The sequence below is a fragment of the Brienomyrus brachyistius genome, chromosome 14 (assembly GCF_023856365.1).
Source record: "Brienomyrus brachyistius isolate T26 chromosome 14, BBRACH_0.4, whole genome shotgun sequence".
NCBI classification, from domain to species: Eukaryota; Metazoa; Chordata; class Actinopteri; order Osteoglossiformes; family Mormyridae; genus Brienomyrus; species Brienomyrus brachyistius.
This window is the reverse complement of record NC_064546.1, coordinates 13,341,329-13,361,331: the sequence shown is the minus strand read 5'-3', so window position 1 is coordinate 13,361,331 and position 20,003 is coordinate 13,341,329. Positions and strand designations below refer to the sequence as shown.

Here is a 20,003-nt window from a genome sequence, read left to right as displayed (position 1 = left end):
GTGACGCTTGCGCACTCTCACTGCACACTGGTTTTCTTCCTCAGTGAAAAGACACAGTTAGTCTAACTGGTATCTCTAAACTGCTCATACCGCGTGAAGGTGTGTGTGAGGGGGATGCCCTCCCCCCTTATGTGCAGTGAACTGGCATTATGCAGGGTGTTCCCCTACCTTTTGCCCAACAGTGCCCATGATGGGTACCAGCCCCCCTGTGACCCTGCTCGGCTTAAGTGGCAATTATAAGATGGATATACAAATCTAGTGAAATTCATGTCTGCATGCATCTTAGCACGATGCTAAGATTGTTTAAAGTGGAAGCTGGTCTCTGCATTGTCTAAATTCCTGTTTGTAACTTCCAGGGACAGGATATCATGGTATCGCTGGAGGCTAGTCTGATATTGTAGCATGCCATTGAGTACAGGCCTCAAAACAGACCCATAATATGCTTGAGAGATTAGATTTCCGAGCTGGGAACAGCTAGGAATCCCTCAGAACAAACTAAAGTTTAGAAAAGCAGTGAAAATGATAATGAGGGTGGCAAAGTGCAGTGATAAAACATCTCCAGAGTTATGTTAAGTAAAGTCTTGTCAACTAATTAAGTGTATATAACATAAATAGAGGCTGAAAGAAATTAGTCTCTTAGTTATTTTTTAATATTACCTCTTAATAAACTGGACACCCTGACTGGCTACATACAAGAAATGTATGACAACGTAATGTGTGTGAAGATGTGAAACACTGCGTTTGAAAGTCTTTAATGAAGATGTATGTAAACTTTTGGCCTGAAATGTACATTTGAACTTATTCATACAACACATTTTCTGTAACCACTTATCTAATTGTCATGGAAGAACTGGTGCTAGCTAATGTGGAACCATAAATTCCAGACACTGACTTTTGTGACGGTGCCATGCTTCGTGCAAATACAGCGTACACGAAGCTGGCCTTTAATCAATAAGTCTGCTGTGCTGCTATCCATAAGATACGATGGCTCTCTTTTGGTTGCCAGCACAGGCTTCAAAAGCAGATTCATGAGTCAGAGTTCTAAATGAAAGCGAGGATAAACGTTTGTGTACCCTGGCCATCAGTTAGACTATTTTCGGAAGCAAACAGTGATATGTGTTTGTGTGAAATGTAATGCAAGCAGGGCATTTCGCTAATGAAAGCTTGTCCTTGATCCTAAAGCATTTTCTAAATGCTGGGGGGGGGGGAGGGGGGTGTTATGCTAAACCTGTACCACTAGGTGGTGGTATCTCACTGCAAAAATCACTGCAAAGTGCACAGTGATCCTGTTTTATGCAAGTTTTTGCCCAAGGCAACATAATAACTACACTTCATTAATGTGTTGACTAATTCAGACTAAAATTTGTATTGGTCTGTAATGGTCTGATTTGGATGTCATTTGGTACACATGCAGACCTGCGATGGGCATGTAAATGATTCGCCTTCCCTCACCGTATCGACGCATGTATCACCGTATACACACACACACACACACACACACACACACACACACACACACACACACACACACACATACACACACACACACACACACACACACACACACACACATACACACACACATACACACACACACACACATACACACACACACACACACACACACACACACACACACATACACACACACACACACACACACACACATACACACACACACACATACACACACACACACACACACACACACACACACACATACACACACACACACACACACACACACACACACATACACACACACACACACACACACACACACACACATACACACACACACATACACACACACACACACACACACACACATACACACACACACACACACACACACACACACACACACACACACACACACACACACACACACACATACACACACATACACACACACATATAAATGTGTGTGTGTGCTTTTTGAGCATACATCCGCTTACTACCCAGATATCTTCACAGTACCATAGCCGTACCTCTATGTTTATATATGCAAAAGATCATCTTTCCTTCTTTTACCAAAGTTAAACTATTTTAAACAGTGAGATATGCTAATTAAATTCTAATTGGAACTGGGCTAGTATTCAAGCAAACAGAACTAAAGACATCTCACTTATAATACAATCATAAAAACCAATCAAAACAAAAGCAGACAATGTCATAGATAGATAGATAGGTAGATAGATAGATAGATACATACATACATACGTGCATGCATACATACATACATACATACATACATACATACATGCATACATACATACATACATGCATGCATACATACATACATACATACATACATACATACATGCATACATACTATACTAGATAGTCCGGCACATATGCACACTGGCACATATGCACACACTGGCACATATACACACTGGCACATATACACACTGGCACATATGCACACACTGGCACATATGCACACACTGCGAAATGCCAGTTCAACTATCTGCATACCTCTGCACTGTGCGAGTAATAGGAGCATTTTGAACTGTGAAATAAATGTAAATGTGAAACTGCCTAATGGATGGTTAAAGAAAGCTTTCCAGTGATCTGCAGGATGAGGTCAGATGCTACTATAATACATTTTCCTTAGCTGGCAGCTATTTTATCTTTTACATATATTTGACATATCAGTGTAATATCATCCAATTCAGTTAGGAAGTGGTGCATTTAATAAAGCTCCTCAATACTGATTTAGAATATGTGTGTAGTGCCCCCTTCTGGAGCTTTGTGGTACTGTTACTGAAACCCTACAGCCCCCCCCCCCCCCCCCCCCCCAATTAAAATTTAAATAGACAGAATCATTAATTTCTCCGAGAAAATAAGCATAACAAATAATGCCTAACAAGTACACAGCTGTGTTAAAATACTGATCTCAGTTATTGTTAGGAAATCTGGTTTTGGTTAACTGAGAAAATATCGTGTGATCGTATGACCGTTGCTAATCTGAGTATATTCTTCTCCCTGAAGGACAACAAAGAGTTTAGATATCAGTTAATTAACATTTGAGCTACGGAGAGGACGGCGCTTCTTTTGTGCCGTAAGCAGGCAAGTTGGAACCAGGCCTTTGTTACTTAAACTGCAGTGCAACGTATGAATAGCTGGGTGTCAAGTGAGACTGTGTGATGTGACAGCAATGAGTGATGAGCAACACTAAGACCCAGCGATCCCCCACATCCAGCGAGCGTCAGTATGCCTGCAGCCTCTGGGCTCGGGGATCAGAAGCTGGAAGATGTGCCTGGGTGTGTTAGCCCCCCTCTCGAGTACTATGAGATATAAGGGAATCGGAAAGACTCGAGTCGCTCTGCTCTGAGAGGAGAGAGAGGGTGGGTTTGGAAAGAGTCACACCCTCTGCCTCCAAGTGTTGCAGGTCGAAACCTGCCTGGACAGTCTTTGAGCAGACCTCTGAATGAGCTGTTTTTTTTGGGGGGAGGTTGGATCAATTTAAAGATAAACTAAAACTATAAGCTATAGCAGCAAGTATTCATTTCTGCACTTATAACTACAGACAGCTATAGTGCTTTGGTAGAATTGCACTATAGCAATATAGTTAAAGGCAGTCCTCAGGTTACGAATGAGTTCTCTGTGTCTGTCCTTAAGCTGAATTTGTAGTTAAGTCTGGAACATAATAATGCAGTACGTAATAATTATTATTATACAGTGGTAACTGCATAGGGAACTGTACTGTACTTAGTGCAGATGAACCGCTGAAGCAGTGCGATGTTTTCACGAGCGTCACAAAGTAGCGAGTGCGTTCATTATTACGAACCACTGTATTTAACCCAAATTTTTTACATAATAGGCTTTATGGCAGTCCGATTGTAAATATGAGTTCTTTGTAAGTATGACATCCTTAACCCGGGTACTGCCTGTATTGAAAATGTTAATAATATTGAAATTGAAAATAACAAAATTGAAAATAATTAACTTTGGCGAGCATAGAAAGTGCCACAGCTTCTTAGGCCCTGCCCAGTATGTACTGGGCAACATGTAATGTTTCGCGCTGTGGATGGTGGACATTTACTCTGAAACGAGGTGGTAGTCATGGATGCAGCTCACCAGACATGCCAGCCCAGAGGCGGGTGGTCATCTTGTGCAAAATGCAGACATCTGGTATTACACTACATGTCATTTTGCATCTATCAGCATTTCAACGGCGTTATCTGTGAATTGTCTGCATGGACGATACCGTGGTCACCCCATAACGGTTGCTTCACATTGCTCCTACATAGAAGCCAACCACCCCGTCGATATTTGGGTTATCAGTTGCATCGCCGCAGATCTTTAAATTGTGTTTACCTGACTCATGTGCTGGTCCTCTGTCAGCACCCTGACAAGGCCAGCATGAATTCGCCTGTCTATGGGTGTGCTTGCTTTATCCTCCATTGCACCTGTGAGGGCCCGTGCCACGGGAAACTCATCTCTCTCTACGAAAACAGGCTGCTTGGTTTAGGTGTGGCCCTGCCTTTTGTTTCTCGTACCGACAAAAGTTAACCTGTATAAAATGTATGTTCGGGCCTGTGTGAACAAATCAGGGTACACACACTCTGACTCTGGTGCTGAGGCTTCCATGGACCAAGTCCTTCTCTGTGAGGTCACAGAGCTATGGGGAGGGGCAGTGGTGCGGTCAACACACTTCTAGGCCATTCTGCTAAACAGGAATGGAACAAATGTGTAAACACGGGGAGTCACCTCCGCCTGTCTTTCCAATTATGGCCGTGTTGGCGAGGGGAAGGTGATTCTGCCTCTTCTGTGCTGGCCGCCTTGTGTCAGGCGTGCACTGGAGAGTGCTGGAATGGGAGAAAGCGTCATGGTACATTAGAGGGGAAATGAATTCTTCCACTGAAAACCGTGGCAGGACTAAGTGCCCGGGCTCAATCTCTGTCTCAATCGGGGTTAAAAAAACAATGCATCAAAAGGACAAAAACAGAACAGATGTGTATCTGTCATCCTCTCAGTTTCAGTGGTAGAGGCTGCAGATATCCACTGGATGTTCGCGAAAAGTTTCACCACAAAATCGTCTGAGCTTCTACTTCTTAAAAACCACATTTCCTTTTGGCTATGCTAGGGCCACGCTAACCCTAAACACTACATACAAATTCTATATTGTGCCTTCCTCTAACCATATCTACCGTACAGTTTTAGAACTTTTCTTCATACAAACCGGCAGCATATGACGAAAAAGCTTTCCGCATCTATCTTGCAATGTCGAACTGATCGTCGCTGCTACTCCTGCACTACTGCATACGGCGTAGCCCTCCTGCTGAAAAGCTGCCTTTTTCCCCCCACAGACCTCCGTTGCACAATCCCATCCCTGTCATGTAGCGACCTGCACTAGCACTCCAAAGCTGTGGTTTGGGATCAATGTGTGAGAGTCCGAGGTTGTGTGTGAAGTTAAACTGACAGCCAATTCTCAGCACTTTACCCTTTTAGATCTAAATAGCATAGCCAGTGGATTTGTCTTAGATTCTTTTTAGTTGTGCAAAACTACATGCATTCATTCAAATATTGACCATTGGATACTTACCCACTGTTTTAAGTGCCTCTTCGGCTTTGAAATGTACTGCCAGTCCAGAAATTGAATGTTTAATTAAAAAATTCGATGATAAATAGCTATAGCATCTTTCTCAATTAAGTTGTTTAATAGCGTGCGATGTAGAGACATCCCAGCTCTCCTGGGCATTCCGACAGTCTCCCGCAAATTGACGGCAGTTCCCTGACACCAGCGAATCATTCGCAGCATTCTGAAAATCCCCCCCCTCCCACCTCCCCCAACCATCATATCACCCATAAAGCCCGAAGATACCCCACGGTATACAGTATTTAGACGGTATTTTGAAAAGCAATGCTATTACTGCATTCACATTATAATTTGGGGGGTGGGATTGGGGGGGGGAAATCTACAAAAAATATATACACCCCCTATATACACTATTACCGTAATAGTGCTGAAAATTAGTCAGTACTGCCCCCTCATCTGTCCCTCATCCGCGTGTAAAGAGAAGACAAGTGTTCATATCTTTTTGTTCCAGGTTGTTATGCACTTTTTATTGCTCATTAGACAGTTTTCAGTATTGCTTTGATGATGATGAAAACCCTTTATTGCTGTTGCAATATAAAATTCATCTTTTATTATGAGAATCATTGTATACCTTCAGTACAAAGATTGTATTGGTGACTGTACACTCATCACAGGTTATAGTTTCTTCTCCCCGCACACTGTGCCCTGGTGGATCTTAAGAGCGATTGTTATGCAGGATCTGGGTGTAGAACCGGCCATAAAGATATGGTGTGAATTGAATGTTTTGTCACAGCTGGGCCTGGAAGCTTTTGTGGCTCAGCTTGTGGTGCAAAAACCGAAAAAGAACCAGGACACTGAAAAGGCTGAACCTGTAATCTAGATTTCGGATTTGCAGATCCGTTAATCTGCAGGAGAGGAAGAAAGGATTACCAGCTCTTATTCACAGAAAAATGAGCTCCCCTCTTTTCTTCCTTTATTACATAAATAGTGCACACAGCTGAATGTACATGATACATAGTAACGATAACAACGACATCCTGTTGTTCGTATTTAAAATAATGGCTGACTTTGCCAAGACAGACACAGTGCTGCCCCCACCTGTCAGGACTACTGCTAGTGAGCTGAAGTAGGTATTGGAACATTATGTTCAGGTCTGTTAATTTCTTTCAGGAATGAGTGGCAAGAAACGGCAAGGGGAATGTAAGCGAGGGCCGCGGACTTCCTGCAGTGACGCGAAGCTGCTCCTCCACATTTTCCCCCGGCCTGCGGCCCTTTCCAGCTCCTTCATTCATTCAGTGGAAAAACAGATGATAATTACATTCTGTTATGTCTGGAGCCCTTCCAGGGAGAAGCTGTCATTCTGATGCGGTTCAGGTCAGCAGGGGGCGTCACCTGACGATGCCTGCCGGATTGGTGTCTCTAACCGCCAGACTCAGTGAGCTCTGGATCTCCATGCAGCTTTGCACTAACAAACACCGAGGGAAGGTCTACGCATGTGGCACACATAAGGCAGAAAAAAACACTCCTCTCTGGTAAATACACGGTGTCCTACATCAGTGTCTAATCTGTAACACCTTTCATAGATCCTCCTCACCGATTAACCAAAAGTGCTGGACTCTCTTCTTTCCTTTCACAGTGATGTTGACGACTGAATGTATTAGAGCTGAAGCGACTGGCTGCGTTTTTTTACTTCAGGATGAAGAGCGCAGATGTTACTGATGCAGTAACTATATTTCTTTCTTGCTTTGACATTCCCTGGCCCTCCGTTGTTAGGCTCCAACGGCGCGGCTCAATGCTACGCTAATGCCTTAACCAGCTATGAGAACATGTGTGTAGCTGAGTAGGATATGATTGAATTTGACTTTGCATCTCGACCCAGTTCATTTTGGTATAGCAATGCAACATGGCTTTGTAATGCTTTTCATCACTGTCGTTTTTAATATTAAAGTGGCTGCCCTGTTAAAAATTAGTCAGTCTTTACACTATTAGAAAAATTTGTACCAGTTTGTACCTTTGCTTGTGACTATACATTTTAAGGTACAGAAATGGACTCTGAGGAAAACTTGTTTATCATTGAGGGTACATTAATGTTGTTTGTTCCTCAGAGTCCCTTTCTGTACTTTAAATTACTAAAAAGTACATTTACCTACAGCTAAGGGTACAAATGGCAGAACCTACACTGGGGTACAGCCCCAGTGACAAGCAAAGGTATATACTGATACTCTTTGTGTAGGTGTACACTTACCTTTCTTAGGAAAGCTTGGTGCAACTCAGTGCAATTAAGTAGAAGCAGTAAAAAAGAAGAGCGATCAAAGAGCGAGGATGTGTTTAATACAAGGAAATCAGTGCACCATCTTTAGGCAGGGCCAAGTGTTGGTGTATGGGGGCGACCTACACACACCTCTGCTGAAAGAGTAGCGAAAGAGTGTCTGTCCTGAGGAGGCTGGGGTGTCCAGGGGAGTCGAAACTCCGCAGGTTGGGTAATCAAAATATGCAACACAGTCTGCATGGTGTGAAATGGGAGGGGGGGGGCGTACCCTATCATCAGTCATATGTCAGGCTGAGCTGCTCTAACGTCAGTCCTTCATCTAGTTTTTGAGGTTTTGCTGCCACCTCAAACCGAAAGTCCCCCCCCCACCCCCCCCTGCAGAGGTGCAATACTGTTTGCCACTTTCCTGCTTTAAACTTGCACTTTAAACCTTAACCCAAAATGTACACCTCGTCCCTACTCGCCCCGCAGAGTGTTCCGAAGACTAAGCAGACGGCGGCAGATGCACGCAGCGGCATCTCAAGTTTAATCGTATTTCATATCTACTTTCAGCAACCATATGTTAGCTAAATGAATTTGCTGGAAAGATACGTTCTAATTTTAAGTCTTGGGTTTTTTTGTTGTTGCAATGAGAGTGCCTGTGGAAGATATACATTTAAAAAGAATCTGGATTTTTTGGGAGGTCAGGAAGCCTTCTCTTGAATAAGGCTTTAAAATAAAGGCTCTTTCCCCCTGTCAGGATTGCAGGGGGAGGATTGTTATCACCTGGAATGGTCAAACTTTGAATGGGCTCATATCAGTGTGTGACTTGCGGTAATATTTCTGTGAATCTCAGCTGCACTGTGCGTATTTGCGACCCTGTCAGGTTATTTTTGGGAAGGCTTTAAGGTTTTTCAGGCTATTGTTTTTGGGACGGACAAGCTTTCATGACAAGCGTACCTGCATGTTTTTCGGCTGCTGTCTTGAGTCCCTGTAAGGATCCATGGCTATTGTGACCATTCAGTCTGTACATTTTTCATAGTGCTGCTAATTTCAACTACTGCATGGCCACTCAGAGGTGTGCATTTGGGACACTGAGTCAGCACAATGGAGCTGTTGTTGGAATATAGTGGGATGATGTGAGTCAATAGTGTAACCTTGTTTGTGCAGGTGTGGTTAAATATAGCCATGCGAGTTGACGAAATGGCAGAAATCCTTTGATTTCTCAACTGTTAAGGGAGCCATTGTCAGTAACGTCCGTGTCACGGATGGAAAGAAGTCCGTTTCCCTTTTTGGTCCCCAAAGAAAGTCACCATAATTTCCTGGAGGTAGAAAATCCGAGAAAGGACCTTACATTACTAAATAACAGTTTTCATACGATCTGACATTTACGGCTTGGAAATAATTTTTTTATAGGAAATTCTTGAATGTTACGATATTAAAATATACACTTAGCAATTAATGATTTGCAAGGGTGATAAAAGGTTACATAAAAGGTACTCATATTGTATCTTAAAGAAATTAACCAGCACTCTGTGTAAAACGGTTACCTTTGTAGGTCATGGATAGTCTTAAAAAATGTAAATGTGATTGCAGCCTCGCTGGAAATTGTCAAACCTACAGAATTGTGCAAAAGTCTTAGGCAGTCCAAAGAAATGTTTAAAGCTGTTTATCTGGGTAGCAAGTGTACTTTGACTTAGAACAAAAAACACAATTTAACATTAGAACATGTGCAAATTACGAGTAACACAATAAAAACTAGTAATAATTTCTTCTGTTTTCTAAAAAGTTACTGATATCTAGTTGGATGGCTAGATGAACAGCGCTTCAGTTCCCAAACTTCCCCTCAGGGGCACCTCAGCCGGTCCATGATTCTGTTAAATTTCACCAACAGCTCAATTAAATAATTCAATATATTGGTTTAAAAAGTCAGTGACAGATTGACTAGCTGTATGAGGTGTGCTAGTGGCCAAGTCACAAAATACATGGCTGCACTGGACGGTTGCTGCAAATACTAGGATGATTTTAGCAGAGGTTCTGAAATGGCTAAGCTGACACATAATATCATAGTTTTACACCAACACGAGGATGATCTAAACATCATTTTCTTTGCCTGCCTAAGACTTTTGCACAGTACTGTATGTGTTTTTTTTTTTTATCATTTCATGTCTTCACTTCTGGAGGGAAATATTCTGGTTTAACAGCATTCCAGTACTGTCTCCCTGTTTGTTTTTCGATAGTATTAGGTCCTGGTGAAAGGTCTTTCGACTTGGGATCTGTAGCGTTCCAGTGCGGCCCTCTCTGCCGGGCCCAGGGCTAAACAGCACATGTGGGAAGTGGTTACATCTCACACTGTAAGCCATTAAAGAATGGGAGTAACGGAATGCCGAAGTGCAGCTTGTTTTGGTTTCTATAAAAAGGTCAGATTACAAAGTCCCCATGAATGACTTTGAGAATCTCATGTGCAAACTCGAGTGTTGATCTTGGAGTAGGGCTCCGTTGGGTTTGTGTAGTGGCTCTGTTTCAGTTACACCTCCTTGGAGAATCTCTTTTTCCTTCCACGGCTCAGATTTTAGCAGTAAAGTTATTTTACATCATGTCTGCTTTTAAAAACACCCCCCCACCCCCCTTGTCATTAAGAAAATAGGCTCTGCTGGAGCTTTGCACGCTAAGGCTAAGGTTTAAAAATAGTCTGAGAAGTTGTGGGTGGAGACTGGATGAGTGATTACTCACAGGTGACTGGATTGGAACTCTGTGAGAACCAGACCTTCTTTAACAAGAGAAGTGTAAAGTTTTTTTTTTTCCTCTCCTGAACTGTACAAAGTAGGACTTGGTGCTGCTTGGCAAAAGTCCAGTCCTCCTCACGGCACTTGTGACTGATTTTATTATCTTATTAATGATAAGCAGTTATGAGCAAAGTCTGAAAAGGTGGATTTGCCTTCAGAAATTGGGTAATGACATGCAGAAAGTTGTAGAACCTGTTAGCTCTTGCTGTTAACTTCTGTGCCAACCATGTGCAAAGAAAGGACTCGCACAGCTAATCCTCATAGATTTAGTCCTTCCCCTTGTCATGTTTGCCCTCCATTGTGAAGCTTTTTGCTCTGGATCTCTATTGGCTAATGCTCAGTTACCTTACCAGCAGGAGTGATGCTCATTGGTATTATGATGTAACTCAGAGAACACTCTTTCAGAGCTTGCCTTTTATTTCAGCAAGTTTTGTTTGCCTTCCTGTCCCCGTGATTGAGTCGGTCGGCACATATTGACCTGCCCCATCATTAGTGCACACAATATGCTACTTATCTATAAGCTTGCAGTGTTTCTACTTATCAGTCTAAAGCACCAGAAGGCAGAGAACCTCAGGTGAAGAACGGGGACCACATTTAGGCATGTTATAGAAAAACTATTTTTTCTATTAAAATAATAATTGTTCTGGTTAAATACCTTACACACTTATTTTTAAATACACTTATTTTTATCTTATGATAGTTTGATATTTTAACCGTACATTTTACACAGAGACAATGTACGTGCAAATTAACCATTAAATAGATTTTTTCCTACTTCTTTGTTGAGCCTGTGTGCATCTAGTATTTGCTTATGTTCTGCATACTCAGTTTTTAGAAAGGTCCGCTTGCACGGAGATAGGGTGCAGTGCCATTTTAAAGCCTGTTCTTGACTTAATCTTTAATGAAATTGTAATCTTTTGTCAGAACTAGAACCCTAAGAAGTAACACACTACAATAATCATTGATGCAAACACATTAGCCATATGGTGAATGTTATCCAGGTTTTGACTCTTGGCCACTGCCATTAAGACATATTGCCTTGGTGAAAGCACATGTGTTATTGAGAAAGATGTGTTTTACAACTTTTATTTTCAAAAAATGGCACTGGTAATGTATGCCTTTTTTTTAGCAGTAAAAAATTTGACCAGGACTAATGAGTTGCGACGGCCTGTAGTCAGTTCTGAAAGGCCAGCGGCAGCACTGTGGCTGTGCCTAATCAGGGGTCTCGCAGCGGGACAGCAGGCTGCCGTCAGATTCTGTTCCCCACAGCAAAATCAGGGCACATTACTGGAAATTAAGGCAGCTTCGAATACTCTGACTGTCTATCCTAGTACTCTAATAGTCACAGTAATCATTTCCAAGAACATCTGTAGCTTGTACTGGTTAGGGTGGCATTCCGAGATGGTGTAGTTAGGGTGGCATTCCGAGATGGTGTAGTTAGGGTGGCATTCCGAGATGGTGTAGTTAGGGTGGCATTCTGAGATCTGGTTTTATTGGAAATGGCTTAATCAAATATCATTCCTTCGGGACCATGCACACAACACTTAATGATGTTAATGATGAAGTTGGATAGTTCCAGTCCATGAAGATTTCGTTTCAACCAGTCTAGAGAGTCACAATCACACAGCGCTTAACTAGTTGGGTGAAACTAAATCTTACTTAGTGGACCTGAATTATCTATCTCTGTTGATGCGATGCACAGACTTAATTGAACACACCTACTCACAGACAGACAGATAGATACATAGATAGAATGATTTATTGATCGACTGATTACATAAACTTCCTTTGGCCAAAATTACAACTGGTAGGTCTTTGCACCCTTAACTGGTTTGATAGTTGATCTGGCCGAATTTGCTTGATTGCCCTTCAAATGTTCAAGACTAGATAGGTTTAGTGATACTGCTAAGTTTTCTGTTAAAGGTTTTCCTTTAATTACTATCTGGACACAATAAGACCTGATACATGTATAATTATTATAGCCACAACAAATTGTGGGTATAATCAGACGACCACACATGACGTTTATGAAAAACTTTCAAATTTCCGAAAATCACATCAATCATGGTAGGAAGATGAATGATAACGATGCTGAGTCAAAAAGTTTGCTGATTAGGGGTAAATATCGGCTTGGGCAAGATACCTCAGACAATTCAGCACATATCCAGCTGTATAAACTGGTAAAAGGATAAGCTTGTAATTGTAAGCTATGTAAAGCTCACGGATAAAATTGTCTTCAAGGCAACTAAGTACAGAAATTACTAATCTTGCGATCTTTTGTCACTTTAACTGAGTCAGACTGAAACTCTGAATGACGTTAAATCTTCATCAGACAGGAATCGTCCGCCTTGGCAGTGAATCAAATGCCCGCCCTGTGTTTGTTCAGTCATGTGCAGCTCCATGTATACTAGGGATGGAAAGTTAGGTGAATAGCAAACTCAGTATCAGCTAAGTGTCATGTAGTCCTGAATGTCTACAAATAAACTTTCACAACTATTATCCAATTAATAATGAGACCCCCTGGACTATATTTCAGAAAGTATTTGGCTTTAGAAAAGAAATAAACAGAATATAAAAACTGAGACGTATAAACATGACATGGATATTAAGACACAGACAAACAGATATAGTTAAACCATATAATTGGTTGGAAGCGATGGTGGGCACAGTTAACCGAAAAGTTAGCTTCAATAACCTTTGATCCATTAATTCCAAAGTAAACTGATAAACCACTAAAACCTTAAGCGGAAGCTAACGATAAGCACTAACCACTAACTTTTATTATATAAATTGGATTCGGTTTGGTTTTTGGCTCTGAAACCCATAAAAACAAACCTATAGAATTAAAAACCCTGTTTAACACTGAAGTCCATCTGTTGGACTAGAGTGGTTACCAGGGGCTATTTTGGATTTATCGAATTGGGTTTTGGTTCTGTAAAGTCTCGGGAATAAGTTTTCTTTATATGATATTTTTTGTTGGAGAAGCCCTGTGGCCCATGCTGATATTTTGCCCTCAGTGCAACCGCTTGGGGACTACAAACATGGCACCATTTACCCAGGGCCTGGAAGGCAGGTCTCAGCTCTTTATTGGTCTATAACTCTGTCACTCAGAGCCTGAAAAAAACAACCTGAGGCCTCTATCAATAAGCAGGTTTTCCTGTTTAGCTGGATAACTTGTCAGATTTAAAATAGTCTGGACTAAATGTAAGTGAACAAAGATAAAATCCTTTTAAACTATGGTACCTTAAAGCAGGAATTCCATCTTCATGGTAAAGGCCCCTGTTCTGTTTAAATGGACTTCATCTTCGTTCACTTAAATTTAGCCCGTACTATCTTAAATCAATTAACAAGTTATTACCTAATCATGTCTTGTGCTTACACATAGTCAGCCAACAGTGTGCTAGATAGGCTGTTGCAGACACGTCCGTAAGAAACAGTAACAAATATGTATGATTTTAGGGTTTACAAACATTTTTGGATGTTAAATTTTATTCTTTTTCACTTGTGAAATGCAGAATGACGGAGGAACTAAATTTAACAGAAGCTAATTGGTCCATTAATGATTTTCAAAGTTCGCAGAAACACTCATCTGCTAATGAAAAGGTTAGCTTCGCTAATTAGCAGTGAGCGGATTAGCAGAACTTTCCCCACCACTGGTGGGGAGGGATCTTGCACATTTGGTATGGAGCTTTGGCATATAAATAGGACGTGCAATGAGTTAACAAATTTAGATTCACTGCGAGTCCCATGGTAAGTGAGTCTTTTTAACAAATATAGTCTTAGGCTAAGACGGTGGTTCTCAAGTTCGTTCCTCGGGCCCCACTGCCCCGCTTGTTTTCCAGCTATCCCTGCAGGGCAGAGGGCCCCGAGGACCGACTTTGAGAACCACTGGGCTAAGAGAAGCCAGACTGTTCAGCACTAGAATAGTCTGAGGATGAAGATTCGATAAGAGGATGACGATTCAACAGGAGACGGGTTAAGAAGACTGAACATGTTGTCTCTAGCTACCTATTAAACTCAATAAAGAATTACTTCCCTTCAAGACGATGTCGCCTGAAATTGCCAATGTAATGAACAAAGTGACTCTCGTGATTGGTCGAGGCAGTGCTGGCGTGACACTCCCTTTCCTGCGTTCGCACGCCTACTCCACATGGCCATTTCTGGAGCCTTGTCGTTCCTATGGAGTGAATAGCATGCTGTTTTATTCTGGAAACAACTTGAAGCAATAACTCTGACTCAAAGCACTGGTAATGCCTTTGGTGTTCTGTCCTTAAGTACAGAGAGGTACGGGCAAACTGAACAAAGGGGTGATGGGTAAACAGGTCAGTGTTCTTTGTGGGCGTAAGCCATGTGCACTGTGACTCAGTCTTACGTTTGTAAATACAAAGTTCAGCTATTTGGACACAGAGGAGCTATTATTTGATTACGTATAGTGCTTTTAAAGGTGACAATGTCACTGCTGCAATCTCTTTTCTGTCTGCTGCACCTATTTGCTCATTGGTGCGAGTCGACTCAGTGCCCATGGTGAATCACTTGTATTTTTAATACACAATTACTGCAATGTCATCAGTTTATTCACATATTTCACGTTTAGCAACACCAAACGTTGAGATTTCCTCATTCCTGCTGACTGTTGTTAATTGTACAGCTAGAGATATCCATCACGTCTCGAACGTAGCAGGAAAGGAAGTATGTCGTGCCCTTTGATAGGCACAGACTCTTGGCACAGACTCTTGAGCAACTAATAGATTAATAAACCTGAATTGCTATTAGTTTTCCACCGTCTGCGTCAATAATATCCTTAGCAATGCGAAAAAGCCCCTTTTCCCTGTCAATGTGCAGAGCACAGCTTCCTGTTTAAATGTTTTAAAACCCCACATGTACGAATTTCCCCTCTCACACTTCTTCTTAATTGGTGCCTTTAAACCTTTTAAACAAGCCTCACTCCAGAAACTGTATACAAATCTGGCTGCTTCCTGGGTAGGAGGCCACTACTTAGTCAATGCCTGTATTATATCCTGACGGCAGCTGGACCTAATAAAGGCACACGAAGAGGGGAGAAAAGCCTTTACAGCACTGCTAAGTTCAAGGAAATCTTGGTGCAGGCAGCAGTCGCTGGCCTCGCCCCCTTATGACTCACCTGCTTACATAACTTTACAACTAACTGTCCCTAAATGCCCCCCAGACTCACAGCGCTGGAGTACAGGCGTCCAGCTACTGAAAGACGATGGGTCGCACGTCAGTGACAGGGTCAGGGCTGTCGACCCCCACATCTCAATAAACCCAGACCCGAAGCAGGATGTCAGTGAACGGGAAGGTTTCCTTCTGGTGTAGTGGAGCCGAAGGGTTTAATAATAAAGATTGACCCTGATGCTGGGCTGTGCGCTGGGTTAGTGGGTAACAGTATAGACTGATACCTTCTTGGTTGGATACGCAAATCCCATCTCTGCACTGAGGGTTCAGGTTCTCTCTGTGTTGCACACATTCTCACTAGGTGCCCTGGTTTCGTGCCATAATCTGAATACATGTGGTTAGACTACGGTGTGCCTAAATTTACCGTATGAGGCGTATGAGGGCGTATTAATATGTCTCCTGTGATAGGCTGTAAAGCGCAGGTATTTTTCTACAAGCCCTTCTACAGCATGATGACACATCAGGACATACTTTTGTAGCCTTTGAGGGACATTGACATCCATCAAACAAGAGATTTCTATAGCTCATTCATTTATGAGCCCTGAGTTCTTGCTGCATGCAGCATGCTGCACGATTGGTCCGGCTCTTTTCTTATTGGTTATTATAATCATGCATGTGTCAGTAATGTTAATGCGAAACAGCTGAACAAATCTTTCAATCAAGATCATAAGCAAGTCAAATCACGAAAAGAGCTGAACTATTCAGCCAAGCACAAGAACCTTTCAGTTTTATAGTAGTTTGTAACACATGAAGTACCTTGAAATGTCCTCTCTGACATGCACTATCTGGTCACCTTATATTTAACCCACAACTGAAACCATATTGAATTAAAAACAGTTTGTATGTTTATGTGCTAATTTTCCTAAAACCTTTGGGCGAGGGCCCATGTGTTTAAATAATGTTGGTGTAAGAAGTGTAGTTTTATAAAGGAATAGCAAGTGCATGACCCTGTACACGACCTCTCGTGGCTTTTATAAGCTCTTTTTTGGATTGTTAACTTATCTTGGTATGTTATTCCTGTGTCTTTGTGATGCTGGTCTGCTCAGTGTGCCACCAGAGGGCAGGAGAAGAGTTCCCAGAGGCCTGGAGGCAATACCTCCGTGGTCCACGATCCACGGCATTCTCCTCACGTCTGCTTCCCACGCAGGAAAAACGACAAACTTGAAACTGACGATGCAGGAATGCTGGTGGAGGCATTTGTGTGTAGCGTAATCCATAATGACCATTACTTGCAGTGCTTTGGGCTGGATAGCTATGTGCACGATCAACATTAGGAGCCAGTGACCCCCCTGACTTGTTTCACAGGCAGAAATTCAAGATGGGGGTGAAGTGGCAGGAAGACATAAAATCACTTTCAGATATCGGTGAGTTCAGAATACCCTCCAGTTAACTGCACAGCCAACTAGCAGTGCCTGTTGAGGTGTTGGAGAAGAGCATGAGAAAGCACAATCCTCTGGAATCTATTTATTTATTTATTTATTTTTTTAACGTTCATTAAAAAAAAAACACCAATGCATTTCAGGATCTGAAACCATGTCTGGTCTAATGTATCATTTTTCTGTGGGAGTTGTGTCATTTCAGCGCACTTTGTGGTTTGGGCAGAAAGCGTCTGTGTTTGACTACATGTGCTCCGAAGGCGCTTTGCACACACTGCCCACCCCCAGATCGTAAAAATGCACAGCGCTGCAGAACACATTCAGACAAGTGAACCGCACAGGCTCCAGGATATTTGCTGCGGTCTTGGACTTGCCATATCTAAAAAGTTACACCGATAAAGAAATACAGAACATATATTTTTATTTCTTGCTGAACGCCATAACCAAGACAGTGCAGCTTCTGTTGTTTATACATTAAGAGAAGGATTTCCATTTGGCGCTAAAAGCAGCCCGATCCAGCTCCTCCCCCGACCACTAAGCCACATGTGACTGGCTGTTTATGTTGAAATCCTGGCAGGTTTCTGTACCGTGCAGTTGAGTCAAGCAGACAGCATCTATTCCCAAGCAATAGTGTAATGCGTATCTTGTTTTTCTTTTAAATAAAGTTTTATTTGTGATAGTTGTCATGCTTGGTCAGGGGAAGTCAGAGTCCTGGCATGAATAGCAGTGTACCCGGTCCGGCTGCGCTCTGACTACTAATTATCTGCATTAGCTTTAGCATTAGCACTACGTTTAAGCCTAAAGGGACCGACTGCTATCTTATATTCATCCACTGTAACACATTCACTTTATGAAGTTATGATGCCCATTGGCTTATTCTTGACCTTGTTTGCACAAATAAATTCTATTCCCAATCCCTTATTAGCAATGCAGCCACTGCAGCTGCATCTGGCCTCCTGTGAAGCACGTGGCGAATACCCTGCCGTTAAATATACTTTCAGGTCTTCCCAGGTAAACACTCATCTCTACTCACTGGCACGTAACAAGTTGTGTTACTCGAATCAGGGATTTCGCTCATTCAGCATTGAAGGGAACCATCGTCCTTAGGTCACCAAGGGTAACAGGCTCTCTGACAGAGGGGGTCCCCAACTGCCCCCCCTCCCCCCACACGCATCTTTGCCTTTGGCTGAATGTTGGAATTCTCTGTGAGAGGCTTTCGTTGCCAGGAGAGAGAGGCCAAGGAAAGCAGGGGAGATGTATGCAAGAAAGAAAAGGCCAGAGAGGGGGGGCTTCTCTTTTTCTCTTTGTGCTGTTTCTTTAGTCTTTTCTTGTCTGCCTTGAATGAAAAGATAACACTGATTTGTCCCCCCCCCGCCCCCGCCCCCCCGTATTATTGTATCAGATGCTGCAATGATGCCAAATCAGATATGGAGCACAGCCTATTTACTTATTAACTTGTTCCCCATGTGCATGTGTGTTTGCATCTTTCAGGCACTTCTTGACCCAGAAACAAACAAACGTGCACGGAGGAGAGGAGGAGAGAGAGATCTGCGGCAGCTGTTATCTTGGCTCGAGCTCACTTCCTTTCAGGAGGCTTTTCTTCAGCCTGGCGCTGTTTGGCTATTTATTTATTTATTTCGCCGCTCGACGTGACGCCGGCTTTTCAGAGGACCAGGCGAAGACGAACGCTGGCCGTTGGTGTCGCGCACGTGCTGCTCAGTTTGGTGTACAGTTTGGAAGTTGGGCCACCATCCCTGACTTTTTCATCCTCGTTCTAAATTCTATTTCCCTTTTTTTTTTTAACCCACCTTTATCGGCATGATCTGCTTTGCTCTCGTTTACGTAGTTTGCGGCCCTATCTATATCACGTCCTACTTCACTTTGCTGGGAGGGATACATATCTCTTTGATACAGGAAAGTCCATAGCAAATCATCTCTCCCTCTGGCCCCTCCTTAAGTTATGGTTAGTAGTACCATCTAAATACGAAATGCAGCTTTTCAGTCGGATGGTTTGCCATGACTGCAGGTTTTAAATTAAAGTTTTTTTTTCACTATTACCCCATGTTGAGGTAATCATACCAATGAGTCATATGACCATCTAAGTCTATCACTGTCAATGAGTTACATAAATAAACTTATAAATTTGATTTACCCACAACAGTACTGCCATGGGCTAAAATTCAAAGCCTTCAGTCATAAGTTATGTTCATAAGTTTTAGACTCAGCTTTAGAGCATATCTCTGCGGAGGCTGTTTTTTCTGCCGTTGATAAAATTAACTCAAGGCGTTCACTACTGATGTAGTGAAAATATCCATCAAACTCTGCCTTTACTGTCCCGCATGAGGCAATGGGAAACTCTGTCTGCCGCTCTGCGTGTCGGTGTGCCCATGCAGGACCCTTATGCGCTCGCTGTGGTGGGTTTGTAGGTGTGCCTTGCAGTGGAGACGAATACTGCAATGAAACTGCATTGTGTCGTGTCCTGTTACTTCACTCATAGTCAGCCTGCCCATTCCTTTGTTGGGCCCAGAGAATGAGTTGGGCACCTGTCCTCACAGTGCTATTGTGTGCCCAAAACTGCAATACGGAGGAGCTGAGTGTTGGCATGTAAGAGATGAAAAATGCTTATTTACAAATGGCATTGCTTTGAAGATCAGCTGTCCCCCAACTGGTCGTTAACCACAGTGTGACAATATGGGGGCAGAACTATGCGGTTGACTGAGGTTTCTAGACTACCTGTTGTATTCATTTAGCTTTAGCATAGCTCAGTGGTAACTGGTGAGCTTCCCTGCGTGTCTATGAGGTGGGTTAATGGCTCAGGAAGGGCTGAACCTCTGCAGTGTGAAAATCTGGAT

At 42.6% G+C, this 20,003-nt stretch overlaps 1 long non-coding RNA gene across 1 annotated transcript; it reads left to right on the top strand.

Annotated features, from left to right (window-relative positions):
- The first annotated feature begins 6,985 nt into the window (after positions 1–6,985).
- On the top strand, positions 6,986–18,863 carry LOC125707555 (uncharacterized). The gene is made up of 5 exons (XR_007382302.1): positions 6,986–7,080; positions 7,185–7,271; positions 17,081–17,139; positions 18,077–18,162; positions 18,643–18,863. It is a non-coding gene; the product is annotated as an uncharacterized LOC125707555 (long non-coding RNA).
- Positions 18,864–20,003: the final 1,140 nt, after the last annotated feature.